At 55.2% G+C, this 16,212-nt stretch overlaps 1 protein-coding gene across 12 annotated transcripts in view; it reads left to right on the top strand.

Moving 5' to 3' along the window:
- The window catches only part of PSD2 (pleckstrin and Sec7 domain containing 2), a 130,663-nt gene that overhangs the window by 23,713 nt on the left and 90,738 nt on the right, over positions 1-16,212 (top strand). The window contains exons 1-2 of one of the 12 annotated variants that reach the window (XM_074360762.1): positions 6,450-7,255; positions 7,941-8,058. The exons of 8 other annotated variants lie outside the window; for them this stretch is intronic. The gene's annotated coding sequence lies outside the window, so the exon portion shown is untranslated. Of the gene's footprint in view, positions 1-6,449; positions 8,059-11,358; positions 11,532-15,080; positions 15,100-16,212 lie in introns of those variants that run through there. 3 more of the 12 variants (XM_074360760.1, XM_074360761.1, XM_074360765.1) reach the window with 3 other exon arrangements.

The following is a 16,212-nucleotide window of genomic DNA, read 5'->3' on the forward strand; positions in this document are numbered from 1 at the left end:
GGCTTCCAGCGCTGGCCCCACCGGGCCCCCCAGCCAGCGCGGGGATGTTTTCCAATACGGCAGTATTGCAGCACCCCCCATCCCAAAGCAGGGAGGGTGTGTGTGTGTGTGGGGGGGAGGCGGCAGAGCGCAGTGCGTGGGGCTGGCAGGCAGCCCTCTCCCGCGAGCGAGCCGACCCTGAATTTTAAGCGATTGATCAGGAAGCGCAGGCCGTTCCCATCACTTAGAGCAGCCAAATGCGACGGCGCAGGGATTTCAAGGGGCCTTTGCGGAGGCGGTAATGAGGTCACCGTCACCGCGCCAGCCGGCGGGCAAGAGGGGGCGCAGGCCTGCGGATACACGTGTGTACACACGCCTGTACACTGCCACATCTGTATCCACGTGACCCCTGGGGCCCCTAGCACTGACCAGAAGGACTCCGAATTTGGATGCGAACCGAACACTGTCCTCCAACCCGACCCCCCACCCCCACCTACTAGCGTTGTCTGAAAGACCAAACTAGAACTCAGCCCCTGTCCCAACAATGATCACCTCAGATAGCTTCAGCACAGGAACCCCAACCCTTCTCCCCTTTCTGCTATGTGCCTAAAATACAAATGTTTGGGCACCTGCCTCTTGCACTTCTGAACAAACCTGCAGAGACAGATATACCTGGGGCCCCAGGTAATCACACAGGTGCGTGTATTTCGATTACCCACTTGACATCAATGCTTATGCATGGGGTACACTCCCAGCCACCCCTCCCCAACACACAAACATGTTCGCTGTAGCTCCACCATTCTCAGCCCAGCACCGAGGAAAATAGAGCTTCCACACTCCCCTCCCCAGGACGCACACGTGTGCACACTGGCTCCCAAGACTCTGAGCTTGCTGCTGTGTCCATGGGGTGGGCGCCTCCACTGCCCTCCAGGCAGCGTGGGTGCAGACCTCAAAGAGAACAAAGGCCGAGCGGATGCGAGGGAGGGGGGCTGAGCCCCCGGCCTCGTCCTCCTTGGCGATGCTCGTCTGTCTCGGCTCCCCGGCCACCGCATCGAGCGGCTCTGATTGCCGAGTAAATCACAGCGATGATCTGAATAATTATCGTCTCCTGAAAAGGGAAAAAAACAGGGGAATAAATAAACAGAGCAGCCACCTGATTTCTCGGAGCCCTGGGTGGGGGGAATACATTGGGGTGGGTGTCTGTGGTCTCCTGCAGATCCTAAGGGCTCCTTTGGGATGCAGCGCAGGTGGGGGTAGGGTGGGCCTCAGGGCAGAGAGTCCTTCCAGAGAGGTGCAGTTATGATCTGGTCCCCTCTCTTCACTCATCTCCCTGGTTAATTCATGCCAGCTCCCATACCCATTCCACTCCAGCTGACCTGTCTGCTTCTCACACAATCAGGCCCACCTGTGCTGAGAGTGCCCTCCTGTCTCTGGGCCTTGATTCAAGCCCTTGTGCCCCCTGGGATGCCCTCTCTCTTCCACTCCAGCTTGCCTGACTCTCTCATCTCTGAAGGATGAACTCCAGGCTACTTCCTCTGGGAGTTTCTTTTTGACCGTACAGACTTCCAGGATCCTCCCCTCCCAGTGATCCAGTGTCTGATTCCTGACTGATGGGGGTGTTCCCCCTGGTCTCCTCAGCTGGATGGAGAGCTTTGGTGGGAAACAGCTATGTTTTATCAAAATGATAATAACAACAATAGAAGCTTCCACCCACTCCTGAGCATTAACTGATGTGCTGGCCTCATGCTGAAACATCCTGTAACTCTGGATCCTCCCCAAAATCCTATGTGGGAAGTAATATTCCCACTTTACCAACGGGGCAACTGAGGCTTAGCGAGAGTGAAGCTTGGCTCTGGCCTTTTCTCCAGGATTAAAATGCTGGTCGTCTTCTGGATCCTTTCTGGAGTCAACCCCCATCCTACAGGTTGGAGGAACTGCTTCTCCTCCAGATCTCAGCCCTTCCTGCTCTTCCCACCTCCCCCACCTCTGTTTTCCTATCTTCAGGAGGGGTGTCATCCATGCATTGTGACCCTCAACCCCTCAAAGGGCATGACCTTTCCCCATAGCCCTAGCATCAAAGGAGGGGCAGTTCAGTCCTGTGCTTCTCCTGCCTGAAATGGTTCCAGATGTGGGGCCTGCAGGGGCCTGCAGAAGATGTAGGGTGATGTTTGGCACACGGCTAGGTTTCCTCCTGGAGGCTGCCCTCAGGGACACCCATCCACCTCCCACTTCTGGCACCTGGTCAATAAAAGGGAACAGAACATGATTCAGGGAGGAGGTCTCCCAGGAGGCTGAGGAAGGAGGATCCTTTATGGAGACTGGGTATCTGGGGCAGAAGAGAAGCTGAACCCACAGTGGGTTTGCAGTCTACTCTCCATGAAGGGCAGGCTGTTGGATCTGGAGCCTGAGGGCCATCTGCCTGGCTGGGTTCTCCAGGCTGTGCAAGGAGGCCCAGGACTCAGTGGTTTAGATCCCCCCCTGCACCCTCACAAACACATATCATTGTATATGGGGGAGACTAAGTCGAGGCCTAAACTGGCTCCTGGCTAATGGTGCCTGTGCAGACCTCTCCCATGGGGGCCCTGATTCAGGGAACATGGGTGGGTCTGAAAGTTTTTGTCTGTGGCTTGGGTAGAGAAGGGACAGGTGAGACATGGTGTTGGTCTAAAGACACATCAGGTGGTCCCACTGCTGGGTGTGGGTGAAGATGAGGCAGGACCCAGCCTGGCTCTGGGAAACCCTCAGCCCCTATTCCCAGCCCTCTCTGGGGCCCATGGCAGTGCCCCCTCCCTGGGAGGGAAGCAGAGGTGGCCAGTATCCATGCAGGGGGAGGGGTCACAGTCACTCCCCTCCACCCCAACACCTCTGCCAGTTACTCAGCCTCAGAGTGGGACAGGATGTCTTGCCTCCTTACTCTTGCCAACAAATAGATATTTTCTTTTGGCATCTACTGTGTGCTGGGCACTGGGGGTACAGCTGCCTGGGGTTCGGAGAGTGCGCAGACAGATGGGGAGGCATAGTCACCCACCCACACATACTCACACAGACTCTCTTCCCCACCTCCCTAGAGTGTGACAACTGGGAACCCCCCGGGGAAGCCGTAATGAAGGTGGAAAGACCTTTGGAATTAGACAAACCCAGGTTCAGACTCTGGCTTTATTACTTATTAACTGTGAGCAAGCTGGGAGCCTCAGTTTCCATATCTGCCAAGTGGGAATTCTAATAGCACATGTTTCAGTGAGATAACCTAAATGTAGGATTTAGCCAAGCACCCAGCCCAGGGTAACTGCTCATCACCATTAGTTATTGGGGGGGGAGGGAGGGAGGGAGGGACTCCAGATTGCTCCTTGGCTGCCCTAGGGTAGCTCCTCCATCCATGGCTTGCTGGTGTCCAGCCTCTTTACTCAGGTTTGGAGGTGGTCAGTTTTGGCAGGTCCTCAGAAGTGCACAGACCTTCATTCTCTTGAAATCTTGGACCCCCGGCCTGTCACAGACTCCCTACTGGCCTGGGCCAGCTCTCACGGTCTCCGTATTTCCATGTATCTGTATCTCCCCCTAAATACAGAGCCTTTTCCCTGACACAAGAACATCCCCCCACCCCCACATCTAGCTCAACTGATCAGGCCTGGGCATGCAACAGTCAAAAACATATGCACTCACACCTGGGTACACACAGGCATGAAGACATCCACACCAACATCCACACACAGCACAGATAGGTACAAACAGGTACATACAGACACACTCTGTGACAAACACACAGGATATGCAAGCATACTGCACACCCAAGAATCCACAGGCACATGTGCTCACCCCCCACCCCACATGCATATGTAGAACAGACAGGCACAAACAGGTGTACGTACAGACACACGCACAAAGACACGCAAGCACGTTTGCACAGTAAGGCACATGAACACATGTGCACACACATAGGCACACACCAGATCTCTTGCCCCCACCCCCTGCAGGGAGCTGGCTGCCCGCCAAGCTCGGCGCTTTCTGCTGGGTGTGCACAACCTTTCACAGGCTCTAATTGAGTCGAGGGTGATTTATAACGCGGCAGCGCCCCTGCCTGAGTGGGCTGCCCCCTCCCACTGCAGCCCTGGCCAGAGCCTTCGACCACCTCCACCCTTTCTCCCTCATGCAGGGTCATATACACAGGCCCCTTAGAGAAAGAAGGGGGCCTTTCCCTCCTTGTCACTAGCTCCTTTCTTTATTCTTGCCTTTCTCCAGGGCCAGACGCTCTGCTCTGAGAGGTTTTGCCTCAACCTGCTCACCACCATCAAACCCAGCATTATACAGCCCAGCCTCCCAGAGACCAATCACAGCTGTTCTAACCTGCCTATCTAGGGACAACTGAGACTTTGACTGCAAATCTCATGTGTTTCCTGAGCTGCAGCAGGAGAAACTGAATTTAGACATGAGAAGGGACTTCCTCAGTGATTTGGGGTGAGAGGTAGGCTCTGGTCAGCAAGGGCTGGGTTAGACTGGGTTGAGGGTGATGGGAGAAGGGGAGGTCATTGAGAATCTTGTTTCCTGGCCCTCCATCCTTTTGGGTAACTGAGCTGACTGTGACCCTCCCTCCCAGCTGTCCCCATGGTCTACATGGCTGGGCTTGTGATTAATCGCATTAATTAGGCCTTGAGGTTTGGCTCATAAAGTCCTCTTGTGCACCTAAGAAGGAGCTGCAGTGAAGGCCTTTGTCCTGGTGTGTGTGTGGGGAGTATGCACCCTGACCTCTCACCTCTGACCCCAACATGGACTAACAGCTTCAGCCATGGTCCGTGAGCTCAGCCTGAGAGCTGTTTCATCCTCCCAGCAGCCTCCTGTGTTAGATGCTGATGCTGTTAACCCATCTGACAGTGAAGGCAACCCAGACTCAGAGAGACCAGTCATTGCCCAAGTTGTACACTTGGTTCATGGTGGAGCTGGGATTTGAAATCGGACAGCAGAGCAAAGCATGCCTAACCCAGAGCCTGACCCCCCCACAGAGACCCACCTGGCCCCTAGAACCCCTAGTGTTCAGAATGCTGTTTTTTTGGAGCAAGAGAAGCTCCTTGGAGGGGCTAGCCCTCTGCATTCCCAGAACTGGGCTTAGTTTACAGCCTGAGGGACTCAGATTAGATTTGAGGGAACTTTCTGGCAGTAAAAAGATTGGTAGCCAAAAGAAGTGTGTGTGTGTGTGTGTGTGTGTGTGTGTGTGTGTGTGTGTGTGTGTGTGTGTGTGTGTAGTGGAGAGAGGTGCAGTGGAGAGTCTGGGCTGCCCCTAAGGGAGTCCACGTGGTAATGGCAGCCAACATTTAGTACACAGTCCCATGGCAGAGGTGTTGAACTCCATTTGTGAGATAAATTCAACTGATATTCTGACAATTTAAAACCATTTGCCCCAGCCTCATGGATTCAAAGCAGCTGCGCCCCTGCTTCTTCCCCCACTGCCATGTTCTCTGGCCTCTGTGTCCCAGTGACCCCACATCATCTCTGCTGTGGGTCAACCCAGCGTTTGGTCCTCCCGAACTCACTTGAACACAAGTGAACACATGTGAGCGAGTGTGAAATGTGTGGCCTTGAGGGCATGGGGTGTGTCCCAGAGACTGTTGGGGTGGCGATTTGTGTGTGGATGCATGTGTAACTAACTGTGTGTGCTTCCGTGTCCCAGGTCTGTTTGTGTGTGTGTGTGTCTTTGGGATTCTGTGTAGGTTTGTGTTTGTCTATAGAGCTCAGTATGTATCAATTTGCCTGTCTCTCTCTGCATGATCTTGTGATGTGTTTGTATGTCTCTGTGAGTTGCCTCCTCATTTGTCTCAGTGTGTATACCTTTGCATGTCTGTCTCTTTCCCAGCTTCTGGGTGTGTCTATGTGAGCATCTCTGCACACCCTGCTGGGTGTGTGTCCATACAGCTCTGTATGTTTCTGCAAGTGACCTTAGGTGTGACAGTGCATGTGATGGTATGTTCGTCGTCTGTGTGTCAGTACCTGTGTGTCACTTGAGTGAGTCTGTGTCTTAACTGTATCTGTGCGCATATGGGACACGGTGTGTGCGAGTCACTGAGGGCTGGGACTACGGTGGGCACCAGATTTCTCAGCAATCAGGAAAATTCTTTTCGTGTAATATTTTTTTCAGAAGTCACGACGAATGCAAAAACTGCACGATGGAAAAAATATAAAAATAGTATAGACAGGATGAGTGTGTGTGCACGTCTGCGTGACTGTGTGTGCGGCTGTGCCTGGGCGCCCTCCCTCCCGCGCCCGCCAGGTGAGCCCACCCCCTCCAGTCACGCTGCGCTGGGCTGAGCCGCGGTAATTTCCGAGTCGGCGGCGGCTTTGTGTGCACCGGCCGCTGTCTTGGGGGCGGGGATGGAAGGGAGGGTTATTTCTCCCCCTTCTTCCTTTTTATTGGGTCATTAACAACGGCCCGGACTGCCGCTGCGCCCCCGCCCCCCCCTTTCATGTCTGCCGCGCCTCCCGCCATTATCTCCCTCCGCCGCGCGGCGTAATTCGATGCCAATCAGGTTTGGGGCGCTGAGGCAGCCGGATCAAAGACGGGGCCGCGGCGCTGGAGGGTGTAGGGTTGGGGGGCAGGCTGTGCGCCCCCTCCTCCTCCCTCTCCCCCGGGGTCCGGGGCAGACACCGTGTGTCCCGCCCAAGCGCCCAGGGTCAGACTGGGAAGCCCCTGCCGACCCGGGAGGGGGTTCAGAAAACCTAGTTGGGGGACGAGGTGGTTTGTGGCACCAGGGCCCCTAGCGGGCTGGAGGTTGGGGGTGGTTTCCTGGAGGGCCTGGCCTTCAGGGGAGCCTTGAAAGATTTTGGTAACAGAAGTGGAGCTAGCAGCGAAATGGCACTTCAGGCAGAGGGACCAGCTTGGGCAAAGGCTGGGAGGCAGGAACCAGCAGTGTCTGAGGAATAGAGGAGAAGCTCCAGGGTGCTCTGGCTGTGTGTTTGTGCTGTATTCCATGGGCACGGGGCAGTGGACGGTTCTTGAAACGGGAGGGGCAGAATCTAAGCTGGCCTTCAGGATCATTTATTTGATAATATCCTCTGCCTGCTGGAAGCCCTGCTGACTCAGTTTCCTTCTCTGGGAAATGCGGATGCTATCAGCTTCCTCCACCTCCTCCACGGGAGACCAGTAAGATGGTGAACATGAAAAAACAAGCCCAACTCACGTTTGTTGAGGACTTACTGTTTGCCAGTCCAGGCCCCAGCCTTGGTTCATCCTCACAACAGCCCTACACAGTGGAAACTCATTTTACAGATGAGCAGGTGGAGGTGCAAACAGGTAAAGCCTAAGCTTCCATAGCTGGTGAGGGCATGGTTAGGATTATGAACTAGGCTTATAGACTGAGAGCTTACAGAAAGAGAGTTCTCCCCTGCCCTGTCCCATCCAACCTGGGCCTTGGGGAAAGATAGGGGTAAAGGTTTTGAAGCTGCCTGTGTGGGGAGGTCATGATTCCACAGGGTAGACTGGGTGAGGAGTGGGACCAGAATTAATCTCCCTAGACTTAAAGCCAGCTCCATTGCTTAAAACCCTTGGCCTTGGACAAGTCACCTGCTACCGCCCCCCAGTCTGTTTCTTCATCTGTGGAATGGGGTTAACAAGTTTCTTCGGCTTGTCTATGAAGAGTTAGTAAGTGAATGCAGCAAAGGGTGTTTTGAAAGTAAGCTGTAATAGAAATGAGAGTTTTTATTATCACCATCAGCCAAAGGCTTAGGGGGGTGGTGCCTGCCAGACAGTCCCGGCAGAGGATGTAAAGTCCCCCATCACCCAAAGAAAATGCCAGTGTTTAGTCCCAATGATTTTGGGGAGAGTTGTTCTCCTACCCTCACTCCTGAGAAGGAAAGAAATAGATTTTCTCTCCCAAATAGTTCTGGGTCTTCACAACTCTAAATATCTCAGACCAGAGGATGTTCTGAGCAAACCGCGGTATACATAATACATGTGTCTGTTCTCAACTGAAAACAAGCCTTTGGACCTATGTGTCTGTTCTCAACTGAAAACAAGCCTTTGGACCTCGAGGGCGCCAGCCAGCAAGGGGCCCCCACCTCTGTCCTCTGCCTCTCAACTCTCAGGCCTGGGTTCTGGTAAGCATGGTTTGGGGATTGGAGGGAGTGGAGTGGATACCCCTGAGCCCTTGGCACCCTCCAAATGGTTTCCTGAGTACTCAGGCTGGGTCTGTGCTCACACAGCGGGATAGATGTAGGAGGCCCACAGGGAGCGCCCATTCTGGTGGGAGAGGCCAGTGAGAGCACAGTTCCTGCACAAGGGGATCTGTCCTCATGTGGGTGGGGCTCCCAGTGGGCCTGGGGGGCACCCTTTCTTCCTGGAGGGACAAATGAGTTGGATTGAGAGTGAAGAGAAATTTACCAGATAAGATCTGGGGACAAGAAGCACATTTCAGGAATGTGCAAAGCTGAGAGGCCTGAAAGAATAATGCACCGTGTATGTTTCTGGAGATGGGGAGGATGAGTGGCGGGGGCTGGACTGGAGAGAGCTGCTGGACCTCAAAAGGGCAGAGACTGAAGGAGCTTGGAGGTGAGGGTGCTGGGGAGCCAGGGCGGCTGCACAGTAGAAAGTCACCCTACCTCAGTCTCCTCATCTGTACTATGGGCACAAGACATTCCATCCCCAGTCCCCTAAGACCAGCAGGCCTGAATGGAAGGTAAATGAGATAGAGGGAGGGGAGGCACTTGTGCTTTCACACCCCCTCTCACTCAGGCAACTAAGGCATGGGCAGAGGCTGGGATGAGGAGGCAGGGGTGGGGGGCTCTGTCCCCACTGTTCTCCATGCACAAGAAGACACAGATCCTTAGCCCCCTCCTAGACCTGTTCTGGGCTGCCAGACAGAGGCGGCCATGATTTGCAGCCCCAGGTGACTTGAGTCTGTGGCTTTGGCAGTGTCTCCTGCTGGTGAAATGGGATCTTGGCTCTAGCTCTGGTCAGGAAAGCTGCTCTCCGCTGGAGGGCTCTGCAGGGCCCGGCCTCAGGCCTGACCAGGTTCTTTTTGCCGTCTGTTGGTTCTACACCTCCTACCTTCCAGAAGGAGGTCCATTGTCCCCCTGTCCTCTGTCCCTCCTGGGGAGTCCCTGCCTGGCTGGAGCTGGGTGCCTGTGTGCCTTGGGGAAGGGAGTGGCTGAGCCGCACACTGCAGATCCCAGCTGCCTCTGGACGCTGAAAAATCCAATTTTCTTCCTAATTGCCACCGCCCGTGCTCTCTCTCCTCTCACAGCCTACTTCTGCTTGGCGGCGCCTCATTCCCCCCACGCTCCCCCTACTCCTGCCTCCTGCTGCCCACCCCATGGCGGACGCTGCCCCCCCTCGTGGTCACCCGTGTAGGGACGCACCATATATCATGTCCACAGCCGGGAGGGGCTCCGGGAGCGGACGGCCCCCACCCTGGGCTCCCTGACGAAATCGTCCTTTTCTGCGGCGGATGACAGGTTGTGGGAACAACAGCTTGAATTACGGAAAGAAGTTTCCCCACTGAGTTAATCTGCAGTGGCTGGAGGTGACCTTCTGGAGACGGCGATTAATCACGGGCCGTGGCGGGCGCCGCGCCACGCCGGGCCCTTTGGGGGAATACTAATTCCACTACAAGATAAATCATAATTTGACAATAATCATCTGCCCTAATCACTCCAATTCTTCTGTTTAATTATTTGTATACACCGTGTTTCTTCTTCGAGGACCCTAGGTGCCCATGGGTGGGGAAGGGATGGTCGCCTGGGCGCAGACCCCTCGCTAGCCCCTCATCCTCTTGGCACTGTGGGTATGCCTGGGAAGGCCTGACTCAGATCTGCCAGGGGGTACATTGGCGCTTAGAGTTGTGATTGCATGACTGAGGAAACTGAGACTCAGATGCTGGGCCTTGCCCAAGGTCCCAAGGGGTCTTTGGGTGAGCCAGGATGATGACTAAAGCCTGTGATGTTCAGTCCTAGGCAGCACCCACTGCACTGCCCTGCTGCCCAGAGTGCCTCACTTCCACTACCTGACTCCCTGACCTCTGTCCCCAATCTCCTGGGATACCTGGTCCCACTCTCTATCTGCCAGCATGGACAGGGCTGCTGGCTGCTTCCATTCCCCCTACCGAAGCCCTGAGCCTGGCTGTCCACTCAGGACATGAGGATCAATAGATGTGGCCATCTGAGCAGGTATGCCTGCCCCTACCTACCATGTGCTGTGTGACGGCTGGCAGTTGACAGAACCTCTCTTGAGTCTGTAGCCTTGTGTGAGGCTGTAACTTGGGTGAGGCTCCCTCTCTTCCAGGGTGATGGAGATCCACCAGGATGCTCACAGATGCCTTCCGCTGCTACTTCCTGTTCTGTCAGGGCCCAACCACTAGCCTCGCCTCCTAAATCTGGCTTCTGGTGCTGCTGTGCTCAGTCCCTGGGTTGGGCTGTTGGAGAGTTCCAGGGATCTAGCTCTGCCCTTGATGTCTCTCTTGGAGGGGCTGGCTAGGCTACTGTCAGCTCTGGCTTCCTGAAGCAGGAATCAGAATGACTCAGGGTCTTTCTTCTTCCAGGCCAGTTCCTGGCACCCCATGGTGGGGCGTAGTGGTAAAGGGGGGTACAATGGAGGCTGTTGGACCCAGCATGACCCCCCAGATAGGGTTTGTGTGGGAACCAAAAGCCTAGTTGGGTGAGTGCTGATGGGGCTACAACCACAGAGAATGATATAGCAATGATAATGAAAACAATGATAGCAGTGAATGTTCTTTCCCAATAGCAGCCTGCCTGGGGATCTTGTGGTCCCAAGGATAGTCTGTGGTAGGCTGATGGTAGAAGCACAGCCCTTATCCTCAGGCTGCCCTAGGCTCAGGAAAAAGATGTGGCCACTTTGCTCAGATCTGAGAAAGAAGGAAGCAGTAGGGGGTGGGGGGAATACAAACCACAGTATTACCTGCCAACATTTCTGGAGCTCCCACTGTGTGCCAGGCCCCATGCTTAATGCTCTGCCCTTTTCACCTCTCTGAGTCCTTATGAGTGGCAGGTGATGTCAGCCCATTTTACAGATAAGGAAATCAAGTCTTAGGCCAAGTTGCTTGCTCTATGTCACCAAGCTTGTGAGTACAAGGTTGGGATTTGAACTCAGCCTCCTCCTCCATTCCCTCCCATCTCCCGGAAATCTTGACAAAGCCACTTTATCAGTGTTGTGGAATTTCTGGTCAGAGGATCTGGGAAAAGCTGAGCCAGTCTCTTCATCTCTTAGGATCTCAGTCTTCCTAGCTATGAAAAGGGGGCAGTTGTGAGATTGAGGATGTGAAAGGGCAGCTGGTTCTCCATACCTGTAAGTCCTTCTTGGGGTCTGACTTCCTTCCCTTCTGCTGTAGTTTCTCTTCACTCATCCTCTGTTGACACAGGGCTCTCTTTTTGGTCTTTGGCTAGGCATGTGGCCTTCCACTGCAGCTCCTCAGCACCCCTGCCTGGAGAAGGAGATTTGTGTGGGACTGGCAGTGTCTTGCAGCCCCATAACTTCCATCTGATGCCATTCTCTGACAACCCCTGGGCAGATCAGCCATGGCTTGTGACTGGTGGGGGGACGCTGCTGGCTCTGTGAGGTATGTTTTGGTCAGGCATCCCCCTAGCCATCCCTGAGTCCTTACCCCACCCAACCTGTCTTTTGGAGCCAGTATTCCCACACACCTGGCAGGGCTCTGGAGGGCGGCTGTGTAGGAGTACGCCACCCCAGCTATACAGACCTGAAGGGGGTCATTGGCCTTTCTGAGCCTCAGTTTCCTTATCTGCAAACTAGAGGTTATAATAAAAAGCACTCAATAATTGCTACCTATTATAAGTATCAGACTGCATGGTGAGATCACAGAAGGGTTGGCCAATTGTCACCGTCCCCCTAGCCTGGCCCCTAAGTTGCTATTTGGGGTGTTCAAGAGGCGAGGGGCATCCCCCACTGCGGGCGGCACTCCACTCAGAAAGGCCACGCTGCTGGGCTAGCCCCCTCCCACCTGAGCCTGCCTCTCTTCCTGTAGGGGAATGGCAGGGTGGGGGGAAGCTGCAGGGGGTGGTGGAGTGGTGGCAGAAGAGAGGGGAGTCAAAGATTGGCCGAGTGGGAGAGAGATGGCCTGGGGGGAGAGCGGCTGAGTCGCTGGGGAGGGAGGGAAGCTGTCGTGCTATAAATACCTCCCAGGTAACAGGACCTGTAAATGAAGGGAGGGAATTAGTCACATTCCGTGGCGCCTCAGAGAGAGGACAGGGAGCAATGACCTGAATCCATGGAAGGGAAAAAATTAGGCTAACCTTGGTGGGGGGTGGTTAGGGGATGGATACTGTGTCTCCTCAGAGGGGTGCCCCAGACACGATCTGCTGGACAGGCCAGGGAGGAAGAACCATGGCAGGAGGGGTCTGGAAGGGACAGCTTGTCTGCTCCATGCCCATATGTGCGAGGGGCTCTTTTCTTTTCAAGGATTCCTTGGCCTCTCTCAGGAACTCAAACTTATTCCTCTTGGAAGTCCTTCCAGGGGTCTAGCCTTGGTCTTTTCGTCATTTCATTCTGAAGCATGTTATTATTTGCTGCCCTCCCGAAGTCCCCACGTTATCATACTTCTAGCTCTGGGGTCATTCCCTGGGTTTCTGGTTCAGGCAGAAGAATCTGCTTGGGAGGGCAAGAGGGAGGTGTCCTGCTTCCTCTCTGGACCCCACGGCCAGGGGCTGGATCCATTTGTCCCTCACTGGGATGATGGCCATGGTTCCCCACTCTCCCAGCTTCACCCCACTCTGGGCCAGCCCCCCTCCCCACAGTTGCCAGAGCAACAGTCAGTGCACCCCACCTCTTCCTACTCCTCTAGAAATGAAGTCCAGGCCCCTTGGCCTGGCATACCTAGTCTCCCAGATCAACCTCCAAGCAGCTTTCTAACCACATCTTCTGCCCTTGCTCTCCCACACACTCAGCCTGCCATTCTAAATTCTCTAGGTTTTTGCTTGGGCTGGCCTCTTGGCCTACCGTGTCTCATGTTGCTCAGCCTGGCAGAGTTGCATTTTCTCCTAGGTCCCCAAGCTCCAGTCTGAAATTCTCCCTGCTGCCTCCCCAGCTGAGCTGGGTCCTCCCTCATCTCTACCCTGGAAACACTCCCTGCAGGCGGAGTGTGGGGAAGTGGTTAAGATCCCAGTGGCCACACTATGTGGCATCGGGTGAATAAGTGAGGTCTCCATGCCTCAGTTTACTCATCTGTGAAAAGGGGTTCTCACAGTGCTTCCTAAGAGTAGTGCAGTTTGGGTGAGACGCTGCATGAAGAGGGCTTAGCACAGTCAGCGGGTGGCTGTTGTTGGGGTCACAGTATTGATCGCACTATTTCTGTGTCTGCCTCCTCTGTGGGCTGTGAGTTGGGGGGGGGGGGGTTGACGCTGCGTCCCCGTGTGACTCGTCGCCGCAGCCGCAGTGGCCATTTCGCGCCTGGCACTGAGACGGTCGGCAAATGTTTGCTGAATTAATGAGTAGGGGCTGCAGGGCGGGCTTGGGCTGCAGTTTCGCCTGGGCTGCTGCAGCTGGGGAGCCTGTGTACATGTGTGAGCCGTGGGAGTATGAGTGAGGGGTATCTGTGGGTGGGGGATTCGTATCCGTGTCTCGGGGGTCTGGCGGCGCCTTGGGCAGCCTGGCGCGCCCGCTCCCTGGGGTCCCCGCCGAGCGCCTGCCTGGCTGCGGGACCCCGTTGCCAGGAGCAGTCAGGATGCGGCAGCATCTCCATGGCAACGCGGCATCTCGAGCCGCGCGCCGCCCTCCCCCGGCGCCCCGCAGTGGGCAGGAGGCCGAGCCTGGCAGCCCCTCCCGGCCGAGCAGCCAGCAAGCTGGGCCAGGAGGCCGAAGCCTGGTAGGAGGGACTGAGGAGGGGGCTCCTTATTTTTCTAGAGATGAGGAGCTGACCTGTCTTTACTTCCCTCTCCATCTGGGGGAGGTATACAATATGAGGGCTCTGTCCTCTGGCCATGTGCAGTACTCCCCCCACTTCTGGCCAGGAAATCAGGAACAGGTTCTGGTCAGGGCAGGAGACTCTCACTGGCCAAGGGACATCTCTGATCTAAGTCCTGGCTGTGAAAATGGCACAATGATTCTGGCTCGAGGGGCTGTTATGAGGGAGCACAGAGGTACTGCTGGGGAGTGCTGTCCTGGTCCAGGGGATGAGTGCAAGCCCAGTGACTTCCAGTACTCATCCTATGTCTACCAGTATCCCTTCTTCTCACCAGTAATGCCCATGTCCTCAGTACCCTGAAACCCACTCAGTGCTTCCCACTGTGGGCCCAATGACCACCTCCTTCTCGGTTCCCACCCAGTGCCTCTGGTACTCAACCAGTATCTTCCCAGGGCCTGCCAGTACTTCCAAGTACCCTCTTGGTTGTTATCCACTCTCCCCCTGTGCTTGCTCAGTATTTTCAAATATCCATTCAGCCCCTCGCCCAGTTACTACTCAGTAACCATGTGGTGCCCTCCTTCTAGTTTAGGCTTGGTTCCCCTTAATATCTCCCAGGGATGACTCACTGTCCCCAGTACCTGCCTAGTGGCCACTAGTGCCCTCCTCATACCCACCCAGTACCCTGCACATCCAATGTAGTTCTCAGTACCTTCCCGGTTCTCCTTTTCACCCAGCGATAACCACTACAACCCAGTACTCCTGCTGTACATCCCCTGCCCCTCTCTACTTTCCGGTAAATCCAGTTCCCTCCACCCGCACCCGCAGCCGAGCTCCTCCAGAACGTAGTGCTCTCAGCGGCCAGGAGAGGGCGCGCGAGCAGTCAGTCAAAGAACGAAGCGCGGGGCGCGGCCCTGGTGGAGGTCGAGGGGCTGCATCTGAGACCTTTGTTTTCGGAGCCTGAGTCCGCGCCCAGAATGCGACTACATTTCGGGGGAGTCCTGCTGGGAGTGACCGCACCCTCATCCCTTATCGTCGGTTAGCCTCGCCAGGCCCGCTGCTGCCGCCGCCGTCGTGGTTTCGGCTCTGGGAGGGCGCGCGCGCCCTCTGGTGGCCATAGAGCAGCGCAGCTCCCTGGGCTGCTGCCCGGGGACAAGGTGGCACGTTCCTTTCCTTTCTCTTCCAGAGTCCTAGTTTGTTGGGCCTGTCCTCGAGCTGGCACACGGATGGTTGGGAGTTGGGGTTGTTGCCAATCCAGTGCCCTCTCTGGGTAAGGCACAGGGACTGGAGCTTGGGTTACGGGAGAACATTGGTTAGGGAGATTGGGCCTGGTAATGGTGGGGGAGAGTGCTGAGTAGGCTAAGATAATGGATCTCTACTCAGGGATTCAGCAATTCTGGCTTTTATGCGGGGTGTGCTGCCTGTAGAAGGCGAGGGTGGAGTTGAGGGGTGGTGGCGGTAGGTTGATGCAGCTCCATTCCAGGCCTGGCAGCTCCTGCCTGGCCCTAAACCCTTAGCAATGGGATCCCCATCGATTGACCTACCCCTGAATTGACCCCATTGCTGCCTCGGCCCACCTGCCACACCTCAGTTCTCTGTCCACCAGACTGGACCTGTTACCCAATCTTCAGCAGTCCTGGGGTGCCCTTTCCCTCTCCAACAATCTGAGGTTTTTTCTTTTCTGTGTTTTGGGGAAATAGATGGAGCTACAGCAGGTAGGATCCAGGTTAGACTCCTGCAGTCTGTCCTGGACTTGGGTGACCTTGGCCTGTAGGACCATCCAAGGACAGAAATGTTTTCTTGTGCCCGTCTCTGGTCTGGCATCAGGATAACACGCAGCAAGCCTCTGCTCAGTGGATTAGTGAGTGCGTTCCCTTAGACTTATAGGTCGTTGGAGATGCCTCTTCCATCTTCCTCCTCACTGCGTAAATGGGGAAACTGAGGCACCCAGCAGGTAAAGAATTATGCTGGAATCACCAAGAATAGATGGGTGGGCAGCTGAGCGGTGAAAGAGGAAGACTATGGGTCTGATCTGGGTTTGCGCTCCGTTCTGATACTTGCTGAAGGAGCCTTGGCAAGTCGCTTCCCCCTTTCTAAGCCTCAGTGTCCTGATGTATAAAATGAGGATTAAAAACTCTATCTACTTCCCAGGATAGTTGTGAGGATTAAATCTGATGATGATGATGTTGATGAAAATAATATTGATCACAGACACTGACAGCTGAGCGCTCACTTTGTACCGGGCGCTATGTAAAGTGACTCAGCACGTGAGATCCCAGAGGTTATTATGTTGACAAACGCTCAGGGTCTTCCTGAAGAATCATGACCAGCTCACAGGCTGAGTGACTACCATGAGCCCTTACCATGCTCAGTGCCCAACTCC

This window comes from Camelus bactrianus, chromosome 3 (assembly GCF_048773025.1).
Source record: "Camelus bactrianus isolate YW-2024 breed Bactrian camel chromosome 3, ASM4877302v1, whole genome shotgun sequence".
In the NCBI taxonomy this organism is placed as follows: Eukaryota; Metazoa; Chordata; class Mammalia; order Artiodactyla; family Camelidae; genus Camelus; species Camelus bactrianus.